Source organism: Nannospalax galili, unplaced genomic scaffold, assembly GCF_000622305.1.
Source record: "Nannospalax galili isolate Female #2095 unplaced genomic scaffold, S.galili_v1.0 scaffold161, whole genome shotgun sequence".
Lineage (NCBI taxonomy): Eukaryota > Metazoa > Chordata > Mammalia > Rodentia > Spalacidae > Nannospalax > Nannospalax galili.
In genome coordinates, this window is record NW_008348586.1 from 7,620,533 (window position 1) to 7,629,809 (window position 9,277).

At 38.1% G+C, this 9,277-nt stretch overlaps 1 protein-coding gene across 4 annotated transcripts in view; it reads right to left on the reverse strand.

Annotated features, from left to right (window-relative positions):
- The window catches only part of Sorcs1 (sortilin related VPS10 domain containing receptor 1), a 561,958-nt gene that overhangs the window by 372,537 nt on the left and 180,144 nt on the right, over positions 1-9,277 (reverse strand). The gene's annotated exons all lie outside the window — the stretch shown is intronic.

Sequence of the window (9,277 nt, forward strand, 5' to 3'; positions counted from 1 at the left end):
TTCAGATTTTACAACATAACCTGCGAAGCCAATGCAATCTGAACGTTACCCTCATGGTTGATCAACATCATATCGATGTCCCTTTTACACTCCCAGTTCTAGGTGAATTGATGTCCTCTTCTGGCCCTTGTGTGTCAGTATATTTCAATGCTCTGATTGAGCAACTATTGTTCTAGGGACAATGAACTTTTCCAGGCATTCACATCATATTCCCGTTACACAGGTAATTGCTTCAGCCAGCCTTCAGAGTTGAGTCAAATCATAAAACATTAAGTGAACTGCAAGGCAAGAACATTGCTGTTTCATCAAATTCCAGTTTCAGGAATGATATTCCGAATACCTGGGATTTCCTCTTGAAAGCTCAGACTGATTAAAAGATTAAGTGCCACAGATAATTCAATGCTGTGTATCTCTTTTGTGTGAGAGACAAGTGGTTGTAAAACATGTCTATGATCCAATTCAAAGGTTTATTGATTTTTCTATCCTTTCATTCAAGAGTGTTAGCTTTCATGCACAGAACAGCAGGATTCTTGAAGGTTGGCCAGGACGCTGCAGAGAACCATGCTCACTTGATGCATTTCCTCTAGGTAAGAAAGGCAGCACTAGGCAAATGAAAACACATTTGGTTTCAGATTTGGAATTAAGTCTGAATGCCAAGCCCTTTTATCTATGGTCTATAAAATCTTCAACATTTCTTCTGCGTAATGGGGGCAGGACCAGTTGGAGCTTAACAGCAATGAGAGGGCCTCATTGGGTACAAAGTCAGCTGTGGTATCTTCAATACTTAATTCTTTTAACCTCTTTTCCTTTTCTTGTTAAGTAGGATTAATGACACCATTCACTACATGGATTAGTATTGTTAATTTATTGTTTGTGTATGTGTGAGTCACTCTGCTAAATCTTTTGAGTAACAATATATATATTTTTTCTCAGCTACTGAGAACTTATCATTCCTTTCTCCCTTCTTTCTTTCCTTACTTTCTTCTTGGACAGGGACTAATGAATTTTAGTGACTTGATCAAATTTGACCCTTCATAGTCTCACTCAAATGCATATCAGCTGAACTATGTGTTCTTTTTTATTTATTTATTTTTGGAGGAGGAGAAAGATGAGGAGGAAAAAGCAAAACCTTTAAATTTTCTTTGCTTTCAAGCAATCCAATATCGAGGTCTCTGTCTATTCATCCTGCTCTGTTATTCTGTTCTCTTAAATTCATCTGCCCTCTCTCTTTTCCTCCTCTTCTCTTTCTGCCTCTCTCCCATCTAACTTTTTGTGAGCACTGGCCATAGTGTACTGTTTGTTCCACCAAGTGCTATCAGGAATGCAAATAGATTGAAACAGATATGGCTCTCATAATATAATATATTGTAGCCAGGTAGAGCAGACAGTTCTGAAATGATTGCTTTCAAAACTATGGAAATGTTTTCTCACTAAGGAAATAAAGAGAAAAGAGCAATCCCTAGTTAAATGCAGGTAGAGGGATTTGCAAGCTCTTAGTGCAAGCTGGGAGCTCTGCTCATACTGTATCTTTCGGTATACTTCACAAGCTGGGGAGATGGATTTACCTGTTTCCATAACAGGACCTAGAGATGAGAATGGGCTGTGGCTCAGGTGGTACATATTTGAACCAGCCTCTCTGTGGCTCTGATCTGTAATCAGAGACTTTGAACAATGGGCTGTTATGAGTTCTAACATCCTGGCTTGGGGGCTTATCCCTAAATGCATTTCCTGAGATCTCTGGACTTGTCGCAGAGAACACACACCTGCAGTGCCCATCAGCAAGCACAAACACGGAGGAGATATATTTACAAGTGGCTGAGGATCTACAACCCAATCATGTGTTTTCTACTAACAGAAGATTCTGTGCACTGGAAGTCAATCCAATGAATCTTCCTCCGACACAAAGGACAAAGTTTGGGGTGGGGGGAAGAAAGTTAAGGAAGGCTAGATAGAAATAAATGGTGCCTCTATTCCACATGGGAAATCAGTTGCAAAAACAGACAAGTGTGTCATGGCTGCTTCTCACACCTTGTAATTCCTTAATTCTAAATCAACATCAGCAAACTTTAGAAATTCAACATTCTGTCTGTTCTAGGAAATGAAAATCTCCTGGGAAAAGCCCACTGGCTTCCTGGGCCTGTGACAGGGACTCTGCCTTAGTGAAGGATGCTTTGAGGCAAGAAGGAGCAGTAGGGCTCCTCATGCTGAACAGGAGCATGAGGGGAGTCTGTCCTCAGTAAGAGGGTTTCAGTTAATGACTCACAAAGTGATTGGAGGCCAAAGAAGCAAGCAGATCTGCTAGAGCTTTCTGCCTCTGCAGGAGACTAGAGGATAAAAAGAAATCTATTTTCTTGAAAATGGAACTTCTTTAGGTTTCCTCCTTTTCTTTTTTTTTTCTTTTATATTCTCCTTTAAATTGTCCAAGATTAATGTGGCAAAAATAAAATGCCCCACAGGCTGCTTATTTTGACGCTTACTACAGCACATAAAAGTGAAGAATTAGCATGGAATGAATAATTTATTTAGCTCTTTACTGTTGTTTTAAACAAATCACTTCCATGAAAGCAATGTGTATTCAAGCAATAAATCACTGTTTAGCACTCTGTCACAAGGAAAAGATAACAGTTGGCAGAATTATTGAATGGCAGAGCCTGGCGGGGAGGCAGTCACGATAAAGGTGAAGTTTTGTACAATGGATTTTGCTTGAATCTGGAAGAGGCTGGGCTGGAGCATGAGAAACTTCCTTATTATGAAGGGTTAAGTGAGAACCCCCTTGTGATACTGTGTTTGGTGTTTTGAAGAGCACAGAGTAACCCTTCTTATTGCATCAAGTTATTGGCATTCATTATGATTCCAACCCCAGTGGTCCATGTGCATATAACCTAAGTACCTGAGACATTCCATTGAAACAAATGAGTGTTAGGAATTTTTTGTGAATTGTCCCCTATCTTGGGAAGACTGGCAAGTTTATAAAGCATGAAAATGTTAATGCATGAAAAGTGATATGAGAATTTATGAAGTGGGAAGATGAGAGTATGGAAAGGTTTTATAAGGGTGGTGTCATTGCCTCCAGGGTGGGATTTAGCTAAGGAACTAGGAAAAATTCCCTCCAGAAGTGTGCATGGGAGCAAAGAAATACAAGTGTGAAGTTGTTATTTGACTTCTCCTTGGGAGACATGAACAAATGCTTATGTACAACAGAGCAGGCAGTAGTGACCAACCAAAGAAAATGTTCCACCCAAAACCAGCTTAGTAAACCTGTGAATCTATTGGGGTTAGCCATGAAGTATGGTTACAAGCACACACAAGAGCACAGATGACTGAAGTGCAGGTACATTACTAAACATGTCCATTGGGTGGACAACCCACAAAGGCTGCATCCCTGGAGCTCCCTATACAACTTGCAGGGGCTGCTCTACAAGTAGGTGAATCTTTCTTCCTAGCAATTGCTACTGCTTATATGACCCTGTTATGGGGCCTAGTGAATCTTGTAAGCTTCAGAAGTTTCCCAAGTCTTGTGAGTTTTGTTAGTACATCCCTCAAGGAGGAATGTTTCAACCCTGAGGAAATAGTTACTAAAGTCAGACCAGGTGTGAACAGAGAATGACTACTGATACCAGACATGTTCGTGAAGGTTGGAGAGAAAGAGAAGGAAGGCGGGAGGAGAAGTTTAAAGAGGCTCACTGGGGACACAGAATGACCCGATGGGCCCAGACACTGTGCTCTCCCAATAAGCTTCAGACTCAAGAACCAAAGGCAGTTAGTCTTTAAGACAAGCTGTTGTTACTGCTATTTAATAGCCATGTTAACAACTGAATATATCTTGCTGAGAACAACAGTAAGAGAAATTGGATCAGGTGAGGAGAGAGACCTGGTTCTCTAGTAACAACAAAGTCTGACATGGAACTGCTCTGTTGTCATAGCTGGGCAAAGTTCTCAAGTTGAAATTCCATCTTAGGTTTTCTTGAGGAAGGAAACAGAGCAGTTCCCAAGGGGATAAATGTTCCTAAGAGTACAAATTTCCAAATTTCCTTTCTTTTTTATGTATCAATGACACACACATAAGTTGAAATCTTATGGTTCAAATGCTTGAAGACTGCTATCACTCTGTACAATGACTAACAATTAGTACAGGTGGATAATTCCTGGACTTACAGAAGGCCAAGGGCTTGGCTTTAAAACACTCAGAGAGAGAGCAAAATACCCCGTTCTTTCAATTATATCAGAAAAGTTTAGGATCACCTCATTACCCTCTAGTCTAAATAATAAAAGTAAGAATACCCCATCCTTAAGGAGTCTAGAGTATCAACATTCCCAAATGTACCTTAAATGGCTTAAATGAGAGTAAACTTTCCATCTCAGGCTATTTCAAACTTGCCAACCTTTTATTGAAAGTTGAAAATAACACTTTTGACTACAAAAGTGAAGGAGACAGAGAAATAGTATGAATCTGATAATTCACATCACTTTAATGGTATTTGCAGCTTAAAAATCTCTCGGTGTCAGCATTTTGTCAGGCTGAAAGAAAGCTTAAAATGCTGTTGGCTACCAGCCAACCAGAAATGTTCAGCCTCAGGAAGAAATTAATCAATGAACAGCTATCTATTAAAGGCTTACTATGTTCAAGGGAGAGCTGGCAAACCCTGTGGGAGGAAAATAGAAGCATGAAATGTAGTTCTTTCCCCTCTAGAATTCATAATCTAGACAGAATCTAATTGTTCCTTGTGTGTTCAGAAACCCTTTACATATGAGGCCCTGGATTCTTTCCATATTGCAAATTTCTCCTTTCTGGGTTTTTGCTGCTTTTACTTCTTTTAACCCTCAAATCCTGCAATTCCACTTTCCTTCTATTCTTTGAACCATCAGGAAATTTTAGGCCCCTGGGGCTTTCTCCAGTTTCAATACCCAGCTCAAGAGTCATCCCCTTTGTGAAGCCTTCCCAGCTTCTCTGGACTTAGTTTCCAGCTTAGTCCATACATCCTTAGAAATGCATATTTCCATTCTGACCAAAGTTCATTATTTTCATCATGGTTTTTGCCTATGTCTCCCCTTCAATTGCAAACTTGTTACTACCAAATTTGTTTTCTTGAAAAAAAAAATCCGTATAGGTTAAAACCTGATGTAAATGGATCACCAGGCTGTTGTCAACAAGTAATTACACAAAATTCAGGCATGCATGTTTTAAAATGTGAATAGGGGCTAGAGAGTTGTCTCAGTGGTTAAGAGTACTGGCTGCTCTTACAGAGGACCCAGGTTCAGCTCCTTGCTCTCTCATAGCGGCCAACCGCTGTCTGTAACCCTGGTTCCAGGGGACATAAAATACCTTCTCTATGGGCGTTGTATGACATAGGTGTATTTCCGAACTTGCAGATAAAATACTGATACACATAAAATAAAAATGAATAAAAACATGGATGAGACAAATTAGATAATTTTCACATTGATGCCTGTCAGTAAGCTTTGCATATTAATGTCTTTCTTCAATAATAATTAATTTAATCAGAATCTTGTGATCTCACTAAATACCATAGCTCATATAATGATGGGCTACAAATTAATTGTCCAATAGTGATGTATTCTTAAATAGTGATAGTTACTGTGAGCATGGCACATTTTTCATTCTTCATTTAATCTGGTCTAGAGAACATAATGGCATTCAGAACATGACTAGAAAGGTAGAAAGTGTCATGTGTGGATAGTCTTTAACACCGTGCTGAGAAAGCTCTAGAACTTGGAGTATGTATGATAAATAACAGAATTCAGTGAGATTCAAGTTGAGGAGTGATAAATACCATTAATTGGAGCTGAAGGCTTAATTTGATAGTATGAAATGAATAGTATTATTGATTTTTATTATTTTACTATGTTTTTATTTTACTATATTATTTTATTATTATTTTACTATAATAATAGTAAGTATTACTGTCTTCAGTCACAGGACAAAAGCACCAAAGGTGCAACATGGACAGAAATGTATTTCAATAAAACTTTATTTACAAAAACAGGCTACTCACTGGATTTGACTCTCATGCTGTAGTTTGCCAAATATTAGAGTATTAAGTTGCTAATGGCAAGAAAAATAGAGGTTTTGATAAATCTATTTAAATGTAGGCATATAATAGTTTGAAGTTTTTTTTTCCAGAGTGATAGAAATAAAGATAGAAAGAAAAGGCTAAAATAAAAGGAAATTGCTTGATGGAAAAGAGGATGGTTAATTGGGTAGTAGAAGGGGAAGATGGGGACAAACATAGGGTGACATTTTCAAGTTTTCAACAAAGAAGACTTCATAAACTCGAGTTTTAACAAAGCGGTCAATAAGCAGATGATCTGACTAAAACAACATAGCAGACCTTACATGATTTGTTCTTCTTACCCAATCAAATACTGGGTCTCAACCTGTTTTTAGAACAAAATGGATCAGATGCCATCATTTAAAAATCGAGACAACAGTTTTGCTTTTCTTAATAAATTGGAAATCTGACCATGCTGGGCTTACAGTCCCCAGGTGTGCAATGAATTGACAGCTGCTCCACGGCACCTTCTGCTGTTGAAGACAAGCTCTCCATTCACTCCAGCAAACTTCCTGCCATCACTTGCCTTGCCATACAGACAGATGGGTTTATGAACCCTGTTTTCTATGTTCCAGTTTTGAAGTTGTAATTCCAAGCTAGTGTCTGAACTATGCCACCTTCTGTGGGACTTAAGTTTTGTAGACTTCAGCTTCCTCAAGGCGAAGTTGTAGAATCTTGTCTACCCTTACTTTATAGAATTCCTCTGAAAATTAAATGAAATATACGTAAATTTCTGCCACACAATATCCCATCAAATGTGATAATTATCATTACGGGAAACCAGAGCTCAGACACGTTAGATGGATTGACCAAGTCCACACTGCCTGTTAATGTCAGAACCAGTAACGGACCCTTTTCTTGTGACTTGAGAGCAATTCCAACTGTCTTCATGTGTTATATCATAAATTCAATGGAGAAATTAAGGAAACCTAACAAGCATATGCTTTAAACTAAGAGAAAGTAAAAAAAAAAATGTCAGAAATAATGATGGATCAGCAGGTTGAACCAGTTCCACGAGCTTTGCTTAAATCAGTACATTGGAATAAATATGTAAAAATGTTTGTCTCAATTATTTGCTAAAATAATTTAATGAAATTCTAAAGATTTATTTTGCCATTGATGACAGAGAGTAAAATCTGAGCTTCGAGATTTTTTCTCTGTACCCTGCTTGGGAGAATATTGGTTGGCAGAGACAAGAGAGTTATGTCAGAGAATGTCTGTCCTGTTTATGAATTCTCAGGTCCACTGCTTCAAAAGTGGAGCAGAAAAAGTGCTAGTCAACCAACTTCAGCTAATTATTTATTTGAACCTAACGACTGCAAATCAGTGATGAGCAATCTTCTCGTACTTCTGCCCTGGTTGAGGAGTTTCTGCCATTCACCGTCTATCACATCTGCCTGGATAAGGCCTGCTGCATTCTGTGTAAATAGTGCCCAGTGTTCTGATGAAATGCATTCCCTTTTTCTGCAACCCACAAGGAAACATGCTGGTGGCAGCTGTTTTTAATAAGTGGAAGGCTTCACAAGACCAATTGTAATGCAAAGATCGTATTTTCTAAGCTGTTTATGGATTGCAATTTGTATGGTTATAATGTCACAGACTGTCAATAATTCAAGGTGGAGAATTACAACTGTTAATAGGTCATCAATTCATTCTTCTTCAACACTCATTCCCTTAAGAGCTTTCATTTATTTCATTTAAGCTTGGTTCATTGAACTTTGAGCTAAAGGTTTCATTTGTTTATGAGGAGAAAAAAAATTCATGGTGGTACAGATAAGTAATTCCTTAACAAGGGTCAGGGATCTCAATCAATCACAGGACTACAATTTAGATCCGAATGATTCACAGAGATATTTTTTCATGGAGGTCAGTGTTCTAGGAAATGTATTTACATTGTCAGTACTCAAAAGGATTAGCACCTACCTTACTCCAAAACATAAATAATGGAGGGACGTTCCTGAAAAGCACTGACTACTAGAAGGTGAAAGAGTTTTGACCCATTTACAAGCATGTGTGATGATTACTGTGTGCTGCAAGAGTCACCCCAAATCCTATCTTCAGGAGAATAGCTGTATCTGAATTTAAAACAACTGAATCTGTTGTACTTCTGCCTTTGGGGGATGTTATGGACTTATTTGAATACCTAATACCCATTATGGATGCTACCTGTATCAATATGACTAGTGAACAATGAGCATAAACAAAACCCTGAGGCGACCTTCCGCAGCTAATTTATTTACCCCTAGCTAAGAAACTTTGGTTACCGAGATACTGGTGATCTTTCTCCTACAAACAATGTACTTTCAAAGTAGACACAGAGAGACATAGATGACACAGTCACTTCCTCTGGATACTTATGGTCCTAGGAGATTTTAAGATAACTTATTTATCATCTTTGAGAATTCTGTTCCTTTTTCCAACATTAAACTGAAGCATATAAAAATTCCAGTACTCAAGAAAATGACCAGTCCACCCAGAGAAGACCAGGCTCCTCACCACAGTAGCAGAGAATGTGAACAGACAGTATGTTTTATTGTTTACGAATATTTTACTATTTGTTCTTCCTGCTTCTTCTCCCACACAACTTACACCACTCTTCAACTCTTCAATTCTTCTGATGCCTTTAGGGTGTGAATCTCCCTAATTTCTTGAGAAATTGAGAAATTATAATAAATATTAAACATCCATTGATTCCAATTCTTCCTAGGACCTGTTATATCTCATTTCCGTAGAATTGGAAACCTCAAGTCCCAAAGAATCAGACAATAATACTTTACCCAAGGTCTGGGAATTATGTCTGTAGAGGTGACCTGGAAATGGTCACCTTTAATTAAGAATTATAGCAGAGTTGGGGCTAGAGAGATGGCTCAAGAGTTAAGAGCACTGGCTATTATTGCAGAAGACCTGGTTTGGAGTCCCAGCCCCCACACTGTGGCTAAAAACCATCCGTAATTCCAGTTCCAGGGGATCTGGCACTCTCTTCTGTCCTCCACAGGCATTGCACAACATAGGTGCACTTACATCCATGCAGGCAATATACTCATACACATAAAAATACAAATAAATAAATAAAAATATATTTTAAAAAGAATTAAAGTAGATTGTATTCCACTAACAGTTCTAATTCTAAAATTTTAGATTTGTATTAATATTGTGTTTAGTATAAAAAGAAAAACAAAAAGCTTTCCAAATACAAAATTGATGGA